The following is a 19617-nucleotide window of genomic DNA, read 5'->3' on the forward strand; positions in this document are numbered from 1 at the left end:
TTATGTTAAAGTTTGTCTTAATATAGCGCTCAGCTACTCCAAAGGAGTGTCCCGGCGCTTTATCAGATTGAGAACAGATGCTTAGGAGCGGGCAGACCAGGCCGAGGACTATTGTACAAAGAGCCATGTCTTTAGCTCTTTCCTGAATTTCAAAAGGCTGGTATTCTGTCTCAGGGGGACAGGCAGGGAGTTCCACAATTTGGGAGCTAGATAACGAAAGGAACGCCCACCCAGTCGGGCCCGTCGGACAGGAGGGACAGCTGCCAAGGCCAGAGAAGCTGACCTCAAAGTGCGTGAAGGCATATAAAAAGCCAGCCGGTTTCTAATATATTTGGCTCCAATGCCATGGAGCGCATTGAAGGCTAGCGTGAGAGCCTTAAAAGCCACGCGCTTTTTGATGGGGAGCCAATGAAGTTTTTGTAACAGTGCAGTCGCGCTTGTTCTGCGATGGAAGCCAAAAATGGCTCTAGCAGCGGCATTCTGTACAACTTGCAGACGAGAAATGAGAAAGTTCGGCAGACCCAGAAAAAGCACATTAGAATAATCCAGGCGGGAGCCTATCAAAGCCTGGACCGTCACTTTCCGGTGACATAGAGACAACATCGGGAGGAATTTTCTGAGCATTTTGATGATGCCAAAACACTTGCCCACAAGGCCCATGACCTGGGGTTTCAGTGTCAAACCATCATCAATCTGTACACCCAGGTCCTTAGCCCTGGAGGACACAGCCAAGGGAGGGAACATGTCTGTTGGCCACCAAGACTGCCACCTGGGGTCTGATGGGCAGCCAAAAAATAGCAGCTCCGACTTGTTGGAATTGCATTTCAGGATGTGTTGCTCAAACCATTGGAAAACCGCTCCTAAGCAGCCACTGATCTGCACACCGTCAAAATCAGCACCCTTCGGGCAAGTAAAAAGAAGCTGGGTGTCGTCAGCATAGGACACAAGCTGGGCACCATAGGACTCCGCCAGAGCCGCCAGGGGTGCCCCATGATTAGTGCCTAATGTGTTTGGGCTGCGAATGTCCTAGTACGTAAGGGGCTTATGCGTAGGAGAGTATCTTATGGTTATGAGGCCTATTGCGTAATGTGTTTATGCACAGGAGGTTTGGGTCAAATGTGTTTTATGCCTAACGTAATAATGCTGAGGTTACTAGTTGTGGTATATACTTACTTACCTGTTCTGAAGGTTCTGACGGTGGCCCGATTGGCCTGGTACTCGATACAATTCCCCTGTGAATATTGCCAGTGCCAGATGGCACAGTGTAAATGTGTGATTAGGTTTCTAATGTGTTTATGATAATACAAAGGCTATTTTTTATGTAACCGTGTGTGGAGTTTCTTTTGTGTTGGGCCTAATGTGTTGCGCAAACGCTTTACACATAGTCTGAGATAAGCCTGACTGCTCGTGTCAAGCTACCAAGGGGGGGGAGCAGGGGTTATCCTCAGTGTGTAACTCCATTACCCTGACTAGAGTGGTGGTTTCTGCGTGGCTTTGGAGCAAGCCTTAGCCAACCAAAAATTTCTAACTGGGAGCATTTTTCCTTTTACACAATACACGATTTGTGGATTTTCCGAGGATTTGAAGATTCGGTTTTTCTGACTGTCTACAGCAGCTGGAAAGTGTTGTTTTTTGTTTGCAGAGTTTTATATAGCGCAAACTTGACCCACAACCAAATCGGGTATCAGAGCGCTTTACATAGCACCACTTACGTTACATGAGGACACACATTCATTTTTTTGTTAGGCACGGGGAGATTATGTATCAACACATTTCCCCATAGACAAAGAATGGGCAAAACACTTTGATACATCTGACCCTAAGTGATTTGCCCAGAATCAAAGGATGTTCGGCGTCGTTACAGAGACTCGAACCCAGTTCCCCAGGTCCGAGGTTGAACGCCCTAGCCGTTAGGCCAACTCCTCTCCCCAGGTTGGCGCAGCCATTAAAGGCTGCTAAGCACAGAGGCCTGCATCCTAAAAAAAGAGGCCGAGAAGGGAAAATCAAAAAGTCCTTTTTTCTCCGAGGATTGGGATTTCTCCTGTTAGATTTACGAGTCAGGAGAATCTAACCTAACGTTAATCCATTTTTAAATTTATAGCATAAAAATGTGGCCGATAACAGTAGATAAATGATCAACACAGTATGTGCTGGAAGAGTTCCGACTTGAGTCATGCCTTTGGCTCTTACTTGACAAAAAATGTCCTTTTAGCGTAATGTTTTAAAACAGTAATCAATGGACTGTTGATTTTCTTTAACTCTTGCAGGATTGATTGGTTATGCGCTCTACACTGGCAAAGACTTGAACATGTCGCGTGAAGTAAATGCTTTCTATTTAACAACTCGTTCTCAATAAAGGATGAAACTGAATCATAGCAGCCTTAAACATTTCATGAGCAGCTTCACTGCAGGACCCGATAAATCACGGAGAGGAGAACCCCAAGGGGCTGCTTACAAGAGAACACCAGGGCTTGCGTTCATCGGTGGCGCCTCCCTGTCCATGTCAATGGGGACACAGGGAAGGTATATTATGCTGCAGAGGTGACATTAATGACGAAGAATGAGAGCAAGATAGGAATGGAGGAAGAGAGGATTGAAACAGAAAGAGACAGGAGGTAGGGAAAATGGAAAGAGAGCAGGTAAGAGGGAAAGCAAAGAGAGCAGAGAAAAAACAGAGAATAGAAATTAGGCTGAGGAGGAGGGGTTCAGGTATACAAACAAAGACTGAGAAGAGGAAGAAAGGAAAAGGGGAAGAATGAGAGGGATGGGTGATGATAAAGTGGAGAAAGAGAGTGGTGAAAAGGGAAAGATGGTAAAACAATGGGGGAAAGAAAGAAAGAAAGAAAGAAAGAAAGAAAGAAAGAAAGAAAGAAAGAAAGAAAGAAAGAAAGAAAGAAAGAAAGAAAAGAAAAGAAAAGAAAGATAGAATTGTTTTTGTTCAGTAACCACGGAAGAGCAAGCAGGGAGAAATAAAGTATTAAGATCAAGGAGGACAGAGTAATAAGTGATGGAGGAGGTTGATAGAAGAAAGCCATAAAGTAGATATTAAGTAGAGAGGTAGGGTAAAACAAAATTAGAAAAGCTAAAGCACAGGGGAAAAAGCCTTTACAATGAGGTAAATACATTGTATGCATTTGCCTCACATTTTTAGCACACATTTTTTACCACGATTAGGCATTTACATCGTATAGCAATACCACGCATTTAAGGTAAGTTGGAGGGGGTTGGGGGATCTCCCCCCACAAATACAATGGGGCAGATTTATGTTAACTGGCGCATCTCGAGGGATGCGCCAGTTAACGTGCGCCACAGCTACGCCACCCATGGTGCAAAAATGGCACAGATGCGTGACGCATCTGTGCCGGAAATGTGGCGCATTGCTGGAGTTGCGTCGCAAGAGCGACGCAGCTCCAGCAAGGCTGGGGGGTGCCCCATCTACACAATGTTGCATCAAGACCTACGCCTGCTTCAAGCAGGCGCAGGGTTTTGACGTAGCATTGGCCAGAAAGTGACTGAGTGAAATCTCATAGATTTCACTCAGCCACTTTCAGGAGGCGTTCCTGCGCAGGAACGCCCCCCCTGCGCAGGAACGCCTCCTTATGGCGCAGGGCTTTACAACGTGACGCATCTCCTAGATGCGTCACGTTCTAAATAGGGCGCATTGTTTGAGCCGCAGTTGCGTCAAATAAAGTGATGCAATTGCGGCGCAAGAGCATCATAAATCTGCCCCATTGTTTTTAAATATAAAAACAATGCGTGGTATTGGCATGCAATGTAAATGCATAATAGCGGTAAAAACATGCATATTAAAACATTCGAGGCAAAGGCATGCAATGCATTTACCAGCGTTGTACCATCGTACAACCAAAGCACAGACACAAGGAGCAAAATGATCAGAGACAATAAAGGCAAAAAGACAGAGAAAGAAGTGGTAAACAGAAAAGTAGTTGCAAATGATGCATGAAATTGGTGGTGGGGGAAGAGATTTGGGAAGGGCTACATAATGGAATCAGAAAAAATCAAGAGAGAAGGCAATTGTGGAGAGGGAATTGAAAGTAGGGAGTGAGAGTACATGAGGAATAAAAGATGGAAACACAACTGATGGGTGCGAATACGTGGAACAGAAAACTGTGCAGAAATTCTGAGCAAGGTTCCCATAAAATGAAAGTTATATTGGTAGAGAGATGTGTGAAAAAAAGATAATGAAATAAAATAAGAGTCACAGCAGAGAATGTGTGCCAGAGAACTGTGCCAAGGAAGGACAAGTTGATCCAAAATGTGCGTGATCACATTCTCGGGTGGGGATAGCAGTTTAGAGCCCACATTTCTTTTTCAAATTTGAGGTACATGAAGATGTGATTCCTTTTAGTTTTGCACTTTTGTAAACAAATATCTCGTTATAAGGAGAAAAACATAGGGGTAGAACTGTCAAATTTGAAAGCAGTAGAGGCCGTTCCTTAAGGGCGGATGGACCACCCTCCAGCACCCCACCACCTTTTTGGGGAAAGGAGTGTCTGTCAAGCTGAGCAAAGGTCAGTCTGCCAGACACTCTTCGTGTTGAGGTCAGGCAGCCAGGTACTGTACGTTTGGTAAATGAGCAGATGCCTGGATGCCTGAGTGGAAGTTTTCTGGCTGAGGATTTCACAGCCTTAGGGAGTGCCCTTCTCAGCCCGGCAAAGAGGTTGGAGCAGAAGCGGCTCGTGGAGGGAGTGTCATGGGGTGGTGATGCGGGGTGGGGGATGGGCAGAGAGGGGGGTAGTAAACTCTGGCTCACGGCAGACCGGAGTAATGTAAAGAAATAAATGAATAAAACAAATTTCATTGCGCGTGCTGAAAAGCCAAATGTGTGCAGTGCCCCATCATGAAAAAAGTACTTTATTACCCTTCAAAATGCAATACTGCAATAAAGTAATAACGAAATAATAAGCTTCTACACATGTACCAAAAAATCGCATCACAAAAATAAATCAGGTTGAACGCAAGCACAGGTGGAAATTCACTGGGGAAATGTGGAATCAACTTTTCAGGTTTTACGTTGTCCAACCTAGTTTTGGTTTATTGTGTGAGGTACTTCTAAGAGTCCAGCAATTCCTAGGTTTGTCTGACTATTGTAGCTGAAATGTGACACGTGTATCCGGATATGAATATTTGAACAAATAAACAAGGTTGAAGGGATTATGGAGGCTGTTACAAATGGGGGTCTCTAGTTGGCAGAGTAAGGTATCTTTGTCCAAACAGGGACCTTTGCTTCTAGTCAGGGTAATGGGGATGCACACTCTAGATAACCCCTGCTAACTCCCTTGGTAGCTTAGCACGAGCAGACAGGCTTATCCAAAAGGCATTGTGTAAAGTATTTGTACCAACACTCACAGTAACACAGTGATAACACCTCAAATGGACACCACACCGGTTTTGAAAAAAAAAGAATCTTTATCTAAACTTAGCAAGACTAAAACAACAAAAATCCAAAATACAAGTATTAATAAAAATGACTTTCAAAAGGTTTTAACAACTGAGTCCATAGCAAACTATGGATGGGTGATTTCTTGCCATGTACCTGTTGTTGCGACAAAATTCACCAAGCCAGACAGCCGCAGTGATGAGAAGCATTGAAAAACAAACGGATGGGTTGATTCCTAAGACCCTCGTGGATGCGATGCAACAGTTCTGATGCACACAGGGGAGCGGTGTGTCGGGTCCAGTCTGTAGGAAGAGCGAGGCGTAAATTCTGAGATGACTCTGATCCACGGGTGATGCGTCGGGGAAAACTTTCCGCACAGGGACAATGCGTGGAAATCCGAGATGCGTCGCCGAACAATGCAGCGGTGCTGCGTCAGTTTCTTCAGCCGCCATCCCTCGATGCGTTGATTTTTGCAGCGGCGACAGGCGCTGCATCGGTTTGAGCAGCGGCATGTGGGGGGAAATTCTTCTCGCAACACTGCATTGCATCAAAAAAACTGTCGCAAGAAGAGCGATGTGTCGATTTTCTTGTTATTGCTTTGCTTTCCTGCTCCCAGCAGCAGAAACAACCACCAGAGGCCACACACAGCCACAGGAACCCCTGGCAGGTCAGAAATCCCAGCAAGGAAGTTCAGGAGAGCCGGAGGCAAGCTCTACTCAAGTGCTTGGAGAGTTTCCTCAAGCAGGGGACACAGCACAAAGCAAATTCCTTCTCCTTTCCTTGGCAGAAGGTGGAGGCAGCATTGTGTAAGGCAAACAGGCCCTATTCAGGTGCAAGGGAAATCTCCTCTCACCACTCTAAATGCAGACCGAGCCTATTCAGGTGCTAGTGAGAATTCCTCCCCCTACTCTGAATGCAGCCCAGGTCCATTCAGCCCAGCCCTGACTCATTTCGGAAAGGCAGGACACACATCAAACCCCCCGGTGGCTGTCTGAGAGAATGCACCTCCCCAGCCCCTGTCACTTAAAAACCAGACACTTAATACACAAACAGGCAAAGGCACACAGAATGGTTAAACAAGAACATGCCTACTTTATAAAGTGCAATTTTCAAACACACAATTTAAAAACATCTTTATTAAAATATGTTTTATTCTGAGTTCAGAAAGCATAAACATTTTTTCTATCTCATCCCTGTGGAAGATATGCTTGTAAAATGTTACAAAGCATTCCCCATTCTATCCTATGGGGCAAGATAACCTTTCAATAGCGAAAAACGAAATTGACAGTATTTCACTATCAGGACATGTTACACACATCAGTACTTGTCCTACCTTTCACATACACTGCACCCTGCCCAGGGGGGGGTAACTTGGGGTGTCCTATATGTAAGAAAAGGAAAGGTTAGGGCCTGGCAAGTGGGTGCCCTTGCCAAGTTGACATGGCAGTTAACAACTGTGCACACTGTAGTGGCAGGTCTGAGTTACCTTTTCAGAGCTACTCATGTTGGTGACACAGTCAGTGCTGCAGGCCCACTATTAGCATTTGATTTTCCAGCCCTGGCACACATAGTGCACTTTACTAGAGACTGACCAGTAAATCAAATATGGCAATCATGGATAACCACTCTTGTTCACAATTTACACAGAGAGCATATGCACTTTAGCACTGGTTAGCAGTGGTAAAGTACCCAGAGTCCTAAAACCAACAACAACAGGTCAGGAAAAAATAGGAGGAAGAAGCAAAAGGTTTGGGGATAACGCTGCAAACAGTGCCAAGTCCAACACAGTTGTTGGCTTAAAGGGAGATCTGCTATAACTTGCCACTTCAGCAACTCTCCTCTCCTGAATCATAGCATGAGCAGTTACAACAAGGAAAGAAATGGAATATATGGGAGAGTGTTACTACAATGGGGGTGGAAACCTCCTGAGAATTCGACTTCAAGGTCATAATTTGGGGTCAACAAGAGCACAGCATCTTTAACTGAAAAAACAGGCAGGAAGTGTCTAGAGGTGAATTAGAGAGGTAGGAGGTGGACTCCATACAACGCAACCTTGATATTGTGCACAAGACAATGAAGGCTATATTTGAGACTCCCAGTTGTGTGTGTCCCAGTTGCACCATGCAACATGATACATGCACAATGCATCTGGAAAATTAGATTTATGAAGCGATACAAGGCCACTTTGCATGGACCTGAGTGACTTCATAAATCGTGAGTAACGCAATGCAGCGCAAATCGCTGAATATTTTACTCTGCACCAGAGAGGGGTGCCATGGGTGTTGCGTGGGTGTTCCATGCACCTGCACTGTCCAGACCCAGAAACATCTAGGCCTGCAGGGTGCTCAACCAAATGTCCCTAAGGTTTCTAGCAAAGTATATACAATAATTTTCAAATGCTTTGAATCAATTAAATTCCTGAAGTAATCAACTTAAACCATCAATTTTGTCAAGAGAGTTCTTAGTTCATTTTATCTCAAAAAAAGAATTAACAGAGCATATAACAAATCATCTCAGAAAATCCTCTGCTTTGATATTTATACAAATAATTCTATTAGTAACAAAAAGTGAAATTTTATCAAAAAACAACCCAATGCATTTCGGGTTCCGTAGAACCCTTCTTCAGGGGATAAAAATTATTAATGCAACTTTCAGAATCCGTTTCTTCTTGTCTTTTAGTTCCGTGATGGGGCACTACAATACAAATATTATATTTCAATGTTCATCTGTTTTCATATTGTTTCGTGTACATAATTCCGATAGGATTAGCACGTGAATAACAGAATGTAAGAAGTGCAATGAATAGATAAGAGATCCTAAGTGAGGAAAGATTTAGTAGGAATGATACCAAATGTGACTGCATTTAAAGCAACATCGCGTGAGAAAGCCAAAAGACCTCTACCCAAATCGTGTAACCACTGTACAGATGATAAAAACAATGAAGATTCATATCCTTCATAAGACTCAAACCCTAGCGAAAGTGTTCTCTTTTGTATGCATCTTACCCGATGGGACTTGTAAGCGGACGTCTTCCGGCTAAAAAGACAATAAACCTGTAACTCAATGTTCCTTCATGAAACGAAACAGTCATAACTCTAATGGCTCGTAAGCCAGTTAGTTCTTACCCCTTCTGATTCCCACTGGATCACGCTGCCGCAACCCCAGATTACTCACAGATATATAGGTGTGCAGGTCTTACATTTACAGAGCTGTTAGGTCAGAGGCCCCAAATCAGACCAGCACCCTCAAACATATCAATCAGAGAATGGCATCTTTAAAGACAGCAGACTTAACATTAAATCAAGCTGAAACCAAGGCATACAGCACAGATGAAGCAGCATCAATTTATTCACTAATAGAAGAAGTCCGTACTTTTAGTACATCGACGGGCACTACTACTCAAATGCTCAAACAACTGGAATATACAATGCGAAGAGAAATTAACCAACGTCTCTATGCCACCACATTAATCGAATATCACAAGGTAAAAAGAATACCACGAGGTCTGCGTATCGCCATTAAGCCCATGTTGTTCAAATTTAATAAACCTTTCATGACTAAGTGGTATGCAATCCTGAATAAGTGCTCTCTAGATTTAATACTGCTGATTATAGAAGAGCTTTCCATGATTTTAAACGATTTGAAGGAGGATATCTATAAACTCAAAGAGGAACTGTCCACTAATATACCAGTGGAGGATTGGTCCAAAATTCTGGAGGACATTAATGCGAGGCTGGATAATCATGCTAAAGAAGTACACAATCGAAAAATCAGAAGATTTTGCAGAGATACCATAGACTGCAAGTTAGACGAAGTTTACACCTGGGCAGAGGCATACGCACAGAAAAGATTCTTCTCTAAAAACCCAAGAAACACCTCGTCTGAAGAAAGTGTAGCTCAGGATGAAGATCTCACATTACAAAGAGCAACAGCATCTTCAATCATCTCCCAAGCAGCAAGTATCACACAGGATTCGGGTACTTCCAGAAGTGATAAACAGTCTTTTTTAGCGGAAGGTCACTCTTCAAATCAACCCCCAGACAAACCCATGGAACAAAAAACAAACGAATCAGGAGAGGACAAAACCACAACAAAAAGCAACCGAAAGCGGTCGACCACAGCGGATAGTAAAACGAGTAACCTAGTAGTCAACATATCCAAGAGAATCTTTACATCAGAAGAAGAAAACGTATTAAATAAAGGCGCATCGTTTGTTCCAACTTATGTGTCGAATGGCTTGGAAACGGAGATTGCTCTATTCAAGTTTTTGCGGAAATTACGATTAAAGTGGTTCTTCTCCACCATTAACAATGATGGGGATACACGTCCACCAGAAATCTTCAGACCCAAAAGTAAATTCATGTCTCCACTTTCACATAAAACACAAGACAACTTCGAAGTTCTAGTCAAAAAGGATTTAGAAAAATTGCCTACATTAAACCGAAAAAGACTAATTTATCTAAAAAAGAAATGGGAATTCTCAAAGATTTGAGACAAGACACGGAAATTACGTTTCAACCAGCGGACAAGGGTGGTGCACTCGTGATGATGGACACCTCTTTTTATGATGCAAAAGTCAATGAACATGTACAAGACAGGGACACTTACATTAAACTTGATCAAGACCCCACTATGGAATTCAGCAAATTCTTGGAGGAAATTATCACTAAAGCGGAAGCGAATGGACTCATTAATGCGAACACCAGAAAATACTTACGACACCACAGATACCACATATATACATGTTACCGAAGATTCACAAACACCCCACAAACCCACCGTTTCGACCCATCGTTGCAGGATGTGGATCGATTCATGAACCTATTGGACGCTTCATTGATCACCATATGCAACCGCTCGTACAGTCATGGATAACATACATCAAAGACACCACAGATTGTCTTCTAAAGATAGCATCTATAAACCACCTAGTAGATGAAAGAACTGTATTTTGTACAATCGATGTTGTAGCATTATATACATCAGTTGCTCACATGAAAGGAATGGAAGCCATGGAATGGAGATTGTTAAATTCAGAACTAGATCAGGAGCTAGGTGTGTTACTATTGGAACTGTTACATTTTTCACTCTATCAAAGCTATTTTTCATGGAAATCAGATTTCTTTCTACAAAGATTTGGTACATTGATGGGCTTCCCAGGAGCCCCGGCATACGCGAACACTTTCATGGCTCACTTTGAAGATGAATTCATCTTACAAGACTCCAAGTGGACTGACAACATACTTTTGTTTGTCAGATTCATTGATGATATTCTCATCATATGGAAGGGAACGCATCCAGTTTCTGGATATTGAACTTTATAAATCCCCGCAAGGGATTTCCACCACTGTATTTAGGAAATCTACGGACGTTAACAACACCTTACATTACACAAGTGCTCATCCTAGAACACTAAAAGATCACTTACCTACATCACAATTCATCAGGATCAAAAGAATTTCATCAGAATCAAGTCAATGTGAAACTTTGACTCAAGCTCAAGTTGAGCAGTACAAAGAACGAGGGTATCCGGCGAAGGTACTAGAGAATGCAGAAAAGAAGGTAGCCCAACTAGACAGAACAGGCTTACTGAAGAAATCAGAGAAATCGAAAAATTAACACATTGCATTCATCATGAAACATTCAACACAAGCAATCATGATCAAAAAGATCATATGCTAACGTTGGGAAATTATAGCCAATGAACCAGATTTTGTGAATTTATTCAGAAGCACTCCTATTTTCGCACACACATGTGCAAAGAACAAAAGAGAAATACTCTAAAAGAAATGGTTTACCAGGGATAACAACTTCAAAGGCATGAGGAGATGCCACAATTGTGGACAATGCAGTAATGTCATAGTGGGTGATAAATTTGGACACCCAAGAACTGGACAACAAAACAAACTCAAACACAGTGCAGATTGCAATACCACAGGAGTCATTTACGCTATACGCTGCCCTTGCGGTTTGGTGTATGTAGGTAGAACAGCCAGGACGTTCAAAACAAGAATCATTGAACATAAAAGTACAATACGCAACAAACACTTGTCATCTAGTCTGGCCACACATTGGTTAAAGGAGGCACACACTATCCCACAGATCAGGTTTACAGTCCTAGAAATTGTAGAAACTCACATTGGTAAAGATCACCACACATTCCTTTCTCGCAGAGAAACATTTTGGATAACATTTCTTGGTACAATGAACCCAGGGGGTCTTAATGACCAGTATGAGTTATTATGTTTCTTGTAAATTGCGAATATTGTAACTTTAAAATACACGTGATCTGTCATGTGACTTTCGTATTTGATGTAAGGGATTAGCACATCCTTTTTCAACATTTTCTTTTTCCTTCACTTCTTTACTTCTTTGCTTGTTTTTCATTACGGATCCACTACCAGCGTCACAAAGTTCAATACCTTTTTTGTTTGGCACACCTCCTTGACGGTTACTGGCGGTATGATTGGTGGTTAGTATTTCTGTTTGTACATGAGACTTATAATAAAGTTCTCATTTCTTTGAACGTCCGCTTTAAATGAGGCACGGGGAATGACCGGATGTTTACACCGGAAGGATTGTAGGCGGAAGAGGTCGGGAATCTTTGAGATCGCGGTCGCGTGTTCACTGAGGTAGGCGCACCGGCTAACTAAACAGTTCACGCTGGGGGAAACATATTAAGAACCATATTTCTTATGGATGGCTTCAGTGTTGTTTTGAACTTCTGCAGATTTTGACTGACGACACGGTGAACAGTGAAAGTGGATTGTTTTTTCAAAGCAAATGATCACGGCTTGAAGAGGGGTAAGCGCTTGTCGGTTTACTTTATCTGGTACAACAGAGCCATTAATAGACAAAGAGAGTAACATGGTGTTATGGTGATTTTGTTTCAGTACGAAAAATTTTACGAAGCACACTGGGGTTGTGGCAGAGTGATCCAGTGATCCAGTGGGAATCAGAAGGGGTAAGAACGAACTGGCTTACGAATCATTACAGTTATGACTGTTTCATTTCATGAAGGAACATTGAGTTACGGGTGTTATTGTCTTTTTAGCCAGAAGACGTCCGCTTACAAGCCCCATCGGGTAAGATGCATACATAAGAACACTTTCACTAGGGTTTGAGTCTTATGAAGGATATGAATCTTTGTTGTTTTTGTCATCTGTACAGTGGTTACACGATTTGGGTAGAGGTCTTTTGGCTTTCTCACGCGATGCTGCTTTAAATGCAGTCACATTTGGTATCATTCCTACTAAATCTTTCCTCGCTTAGGATCTCTTATCTATTCATTGCACTTCTTACATTCTGTTATTCACATGCTAATCCTATCGGAATTATGTACACGAAACAATATTAAAACAGATGAACATTGAAATATAATATTTGTATTGCAGTGCCCGATCACGGAACTAAAAGACAAGAAGAAACAGATTGTGAAAGTTGCATAAATAATTTTTACCCCTGAAGAAGGGTTCTACGGAACCCGAAATGCTTTGGGTTGTTTTTTGTTAAAATTTCACTTTTTGTTACCAATGGAATTATTTGTATAAATATCAAAGCAGAGGATTATCTGAGATGATTTGTTATATGCTCTGTTAATTCATTTTTTCAGATAAAATGAACTAAAAACTCTCTTGACAAAATTGATGGTTTAAGTTGATTACTTCAGGAATTTAATTGATTCAAAGCATTTGGAAATTATTGTTTATACTTTGCTAGAAACCTTATGGACATTTGGTTGAGCACCCTGCAGGCCTAGATGTTTCTGGGTCTGGACAGTGCAGCCTAGTTTTACGGGTTGTGGGCACAACCCTCAGCAGGGTTTCTCCCTTAAAGACAAAAATTGTGAATATCCTTGATTACTCACAGATACATAGGAGTGCAGGTCTTACATTTACAGAGCCGTTCCATGCACCTCCCATATTTTTATGCATTCCCAGATTTACGGGAACTGTGGTAAACCTATGAATGAGCCCAAAAATGTGCCTTCCCTAGAAAGGCGTATCCCGGTGGCGTAGCATAAGCCCCCTCAGCCCCCTCAGCCCCTGTGGTTCGGGGAGACCCCCGAGCTCCATGGGGCCCCCTCAGCAAAAGTGGTAGGTGGCGGGGCCCTTCTGTGTATTTTCCAGGGAGGCCCCCTCAGGTTTTGTTATACCACTGGTGTACGAGGAGGAATATGCCTATCCGGATTTTTTGTGTGCAAGAAGAAGCCCCTTCCTGCACAAAAGCAATCCTGCATGCAACACAGGCAACCTTGCACCATGGGGTATGGGTGCCTGCATTGGGGCTAGGCAGCCAAAGTGGTGCAAGTGCAGGGGAAACAGCAGGTATGCACTGTAATCTTTTAAATACGATGCATTCCTGCCCTTTGGGCGTGGCACAGCTGTGTTTTACAAATTAAGCATTGCAGAAGAATATCACCTGAAGTGGCATTGCTTCCTGAAGTCTTTAGCACTCTTTGGGACTCCTCTACACATAGCAAGCAGTGTGATCAAAGCTGCTTTTAAAGGTCAAATTCTAACACTTTTCAACAAGCACCACATGGGACAAGAGCCAAGTTTATGAGATAGTGGTGCAGTGCAGCACAAGTCACCTTGCTACGAAGCACTATGTCACTGGGAAAGGCCTGATATGTGCCATATTTAAGGCATACGGCACATTCCTGACTTTTCCCCCTGTGCTGGTGCCCTTTTGGCAGCTTAGCACCAACGCAGGCACCCTTGCATGGTGCAAGGGTGCCTGAATTGCATGTAGGATTGTTTTTGTGCCACAAAGGACACCTTCCTGCACAAAAAGAATCCTGAGTGTCGTTTTACTCTTTCTATGTGTGCTGCAGCAGACACAGGAAGAGGAATCAATGAGGAGAAGGACCGATATTTCTCCCCATTATGCCTCTCCTGGGAAGGCATATCTTTTTGGCACATTTCCTGGTTTACCACTTCTGGTAAATCTGGAAATGCCTCAAAAACCATCGGAGTTGCGTGGCAATACCCATGCAAAGCCAATAGAATGCCTACCCAGGGCAGAGTAATGCAACACAGCGATTTATTGCTGCATTGTGTTACTCCAGATTTTTTGAGCCACTCAAAGCCACGCAAGGTGGCTTTACATGACTTCAAAAATCTGACTTAACGTTTGTGTCGTACGGGGTGCAAGAGCAGCGCAAACCCAGTAATAAACATGGCCCCAAATATGTGAGGCTCACTCTCAACAAGTGAGACTCGAGATCTGTGACTGACTTCGGAAGAAAGGGTGTAAGCCTCAAGAAAAGGTGACATAAGAATATTAAACAATTCTGATTAGTTGAATCAAAGCTGTTAAAAAGATTCAGCTGAATCTTTTTAATATCTTTTTAACATCTTTTTAACAGCTTTGATTCAACTAATCAGAATTGTTTAATATTCTTATGTCACCTTTTTCTTGAGGGCTACACCCTTTCTTTACAATCACTACTTTTTTCTTTTCTTGCACCATTTTAGAAGCAGCTTGCTCTTCTTTTTACCGTTAGTAATCAAAAATGTACAAATGTATATAAATAATGAGTTGAGATGGAGTAATTTATTAAACTCCCCCCTTTTTTGAATAATCCTTGGTTTTGTGTCAGGTAGTTGCTTTGGTGTTGCAAAAAGCATTACCGATTGATTCGATAGAGCAGATCAATTCGAAAGCTCACCCAAAAAGGTAAAATGATCAACTGTGAATACATTGTTTGTTGATTTGAAACTATTTCGGTTTGGACCATTGTTTGTTGATACTATTGACTACCCAGGTCCATGAACCGCATTGGGTTACCCCATTCTTGTAATGACTTCGGAAGAGGCGGAATCAGACTGCAAGTCATGGTGACACCCATTGCCTAATCAGTGAATTAAACTGAATGAGATTCAGAAGTAAAAAGACAAAATGTGATTGGACCATGAATGACGCATTGAGCACCCTGTTCAGGTTGTTAGTAAAAAGCTTCTCAGCGCAGTGAGGTAGGAAACAGACAATGGCTACAGTGACACCCAGTGCTCAGACTTAGTACATGAAAACAAACAAGATGATGGACGGAATGTGGCACAATGGGAAAACATTCAAACCCCAGTCACAGATCTGGGTTTAATTCATCATTATTTTGCTCACCACACTACCCCAGTTCAGACATGGCCATATGCAAATCAGCCTTGACCCTGCGCCTCATGGGAACAGTCCAGCCCGAACTGCCAAGATATGTCTTCCCTGGACCGGAATCAAGCATCCTAGGACTGGTTTCTGGCTATCAGCCGTCATCAGCCAGGATAGCTTGACTCCAGTGGCTTAGTGAGCACGGAACCCACGTCTGGGCATACCCTTCCTACATAGGGCGAACAGCAAAACACACAAGATGGTGGACGGAATGTTGCACAATGGCAAAATATTCACCCCCAGTCACAGATCTGGGTTTAATCCATCGTTATTTTGCTCACCACTCCATCCCAAATGACATGGCCATATGCAAATCAGCCTTGACCCTGTGCCTCATGGGAACAGTCCAGCCCGAACTGCCAAGCCATGTCTTCCCTGGACCAGAATCAAGCATCCTAGGACCGATTTCTGGCTATCAGCTGTCATCAGCTAGGATAGCTTGACTCCAGTGGCGTAGTGAGCACGGGACCCACGCATGGGCATACCCTTCCCACATAGGGCGAACATCAAAACACACAAGATGATGGACGGAATGTTGCACAATGGCAAAACATTCACCCCCAGTCACAGATCTGGGTTTAATCCATCGTTATTTTGCTCACCACGCCACCCCAGTTCAGACATGGCCATATGCAAATCAGGATAGATGTAGGCCCAGATATCTGTACTGGGGTGAATGTATAACATTGTTCTTCATTCTGTCCATCAACTGTTGTTTTTGCAGACTTAGTACATGACTCCTTGGAATCAGACAGACAAACGGATGAATATGCTGCATTGGATTGGGTGTGAAATTTAAAAAAAGACTGCTGCGATAGCGAGTTTAGCGCAGCTATTAGGATGTCTGGAGGATAATATTGAGAGGGCGTTCCAAAATGGAGGCTGCATGGAACAATATATGTGCACTGATGCATTCCACACAAAACATTTCATTTTAAAACATACAAACTGTTTAAGAAAATATGACTTCATAGAAAACAACACCCCTTTAGAGAAATTCAAGCTAAACAATAGCTGAACATGTGTAAACACCTGGTCCCTCTCTGTCCAGAGATTTGGTTAGCCAACGGGAGGCATTCAGTCTACTGGCAAACTGCGTGCAATGAAGAATGACTGGGAAAACCATGAAGGCCATTTTTACTATCAGGCATTAGCTGGGGGTAGCTGGCCCAGGCAGAACTTTTTCTGGAGTTAGGGTACATCTCCCCGAAGAGCATGACCTCTTGTTCAGTCGGGGCCTGGGTCAATCAATGAAAAATAGACCCATTTTGTTGGGGAAGGGCGTGTTCGCCAGTGACCTCCTCACCCTGTGGCAGAAATCATGCCAAAAGAGATAATTGTTATGGTCTACAAGTACAAAACCTTCTTATGATGTATCTTAACCCCATTCAAGAGAGTTTGAGCTGGGCACATGGGCTGGTTGGAGGGTGGGCTGACCTGCTGGTGATCAAGACCATCTAGAGTCCATGGGTACTCACAAACATTTTCCCGGGTTCCGCAAAGTTTGGTCTATGATGTGACCTAGGGCCGCACTGATGCCAGCAGGGGATGTAAATGTCGAGGAAGCAAAACATGTATATTTAGTGGCTTTCTTTAAAAATGAAGGTGCTCCTAAATTTACCGACCTAGCTACTTCCTTTCCCTAACTGCAATTAACCTTTAAATAAGTGATTGCTGAATATTTTAAATCTTTTCCATGTTAGTGCTGAGTTGAGTAAACAGCAGTCCAGTGCTGCTGCCCAATGGGCTGCATGCAACGGTCAGAAGGGCCTCATGCGGCCCCCGGGCTGTACTTTGAGTATCACTGCTCTACACCTACCACAGGTTTTCTCAATGTAATGTATGTATACTTGTAAAGCACACTGTTACCTCGTTACGTGGCGTCCTGGCGCTGTCTACCGCTGGGGAACCCGTCCTGGCTTTCCCTGTGAGAGGGCACCCACAAGGTGAAGCCAGGCATCCCCGGCGCTGCTGGGGCCGTTGTGGAGATTAAGCAAGCTATTGCCCAGAGTTGCAGAGTGGGACCCATGGTTAGCGTAGGCACCTAGGCGAGAATTATCGAGTCCGCAGACATTGACCCAAGACCCTGCCGCGTCGGGAATTGAACCCTGGTCCCGGGCCGACCTCTGCTTCAGGGTCTGCCACTTCTAACCAGTGAGCCACACTTCTCCACTCAAGGTATGACAGTTTACAGGGTGTTATCTGTCATGTGGTTCCCAGAGCAAGGATGTTTTGGGAAGCAATTCCCTGGTTGCTGGTTTGTAAATAGGCAACTCTGTGTTCTGATGGAGTTCATGTGCCTGCTTGAGTGTCACTTATGGACATATTGGATGCTGAGCATAACCTGTGTAAGTGACATAGATGTTGCACCTGCATGAAAATGTTATGCCAACATTATGTGCGTTGGCTAGATATGTAAGATGTGCTATTTGGTGATTGTCTTTGCAAACATCCTGTTCCACTTGGAACATGGAATTCTATATTATGTTTAGAAATAAATGTCCTACTGTCCCAAACCTTCAAATTGTAGTATGATTCTTTGACAATTGGTGGTTAGAATGGTGGGACCATTACATTGCATGTTTGCATTCACTACAGCCTATTTTAATGGGTTACAGTGTCTTACCATTGTGCCACACTGACACCAGAACAGCTCAAAAGGTCATGATACTCCGGGGCCTATCTACGAAATAGTCAAACAGTGCATCTCAGCAAGTCACCTTGCTGCACCGCACTGCGTGACAGGGAAAGAGATGGAATGCGCTGTATGTAAGGCAATACAGCACATTCCTGTGTTTTCCTCTGCTTCAGCACCCTTTTGGAAGTCTAGTGCCAACTCAAAGAGCCTTCTACCATGGTGCAAGTGTGCCTGCATTGTATGCAGGATTGTCCTTGTGCAAAAACAGGGACTTTCCTGCACAAAAACAGTCCTCAGAGGCATATTCATCCATCTATGTTTGCTGCAGAAAGTGTGGCTTCATTAATCTGACTTAAGGTTTGCATTGCTCTTGCACCCTGTTGTGTGGTGCAAGAGCAAACCAAACCACCTTGTAAATAGGCCACTCAGATTTACTAAATATTTGGCAGAGCAAGTCTACTTGAAAATCTGCAACGCTACATTGCAGGTCAGGGAAAGATTGAAAGCTCCATAGTTACAGACATGTGGGAGCTAATGATCTATTCAGATGCTAGAGCACAAAAAAACGACGTTGTGCCACACTGAGATGTCGCAACAGTGCAGATAGGCAGTGAATCCATGGGCGTAGGAATTTTGGGGGACGCGGGGGATATATCCCCCCCAGATTTTGGAGTGGGGGGGACATGGGGGACAAAAGAATTTCCCCTTTTCCTTTAAGTCATTTGCAGGGCCATTAGCGTGCAAAAGCGCTACCTAATGGCCCTGTACTTGACCTGTGACCTCACCTGCCTGCAGTCAAAGAGGCCTCGCCCTCTGCCCTTTGTTATGCTGCAGGAAGGCTCGGCGTCCTGGGAAGGGCACAGAAGGAAAAAAAACTCTCTCTTTTCCTTCATACCCCGGGAGAAGGCAAGGACAGTGTCAACTTCTCCTGTCCTGCCTCTGGCAGCTGCCCTCCTCCCCCCTCTCTCTTTATTCCTCCATCTCTTTCTGTCTCTGTCTCTCTCCTCCTTAAGTTCTGATTTCAAGAGCTCTTATGTACTCTCTCTTGCCACTCCTTTTCTTTGTTTCCCAGTGAAATGGATCCACAATAGGCGGAACGCTTTGGCTGGAAATGTCCTCATTTACAGACCGTTTTATTATTCCAAAGAAAAACTTCGGGATGGAGAGAAAAAATAATGAAATACCGAAATAAAGCAATACAGAGAATCAGCAGACAGGCCAGATTGTTATTTACAGCCACACACATTAGTGCCACCTTAACAGAGTTTGCCAGTGAAAGCGCTACTTTCTTTCTTTCTTCTTTCTTTGAACAACATTCTTTTCCCAGGGTGGGGAACCATTCCAAAAAGGACTGAAATACCTGGTTGATGGATGGAGTGGAAATGTTTAATATGATAATTTTCAACTGTTT

This window comes from Lissotriton vulgaris, chromosome 11 (genome assembly GCF_964263255.1).
Source record: "Lissotriton vulgaris chromosome 11, aLisVul1.2, whole genome shotgun sequence".
Lineage (NCBI taxonomy): Eukaryota > Metazoa > Chordata > Amphibia > Caudata > Salamandridae > Lissotriton > Lissotriton vulgaris.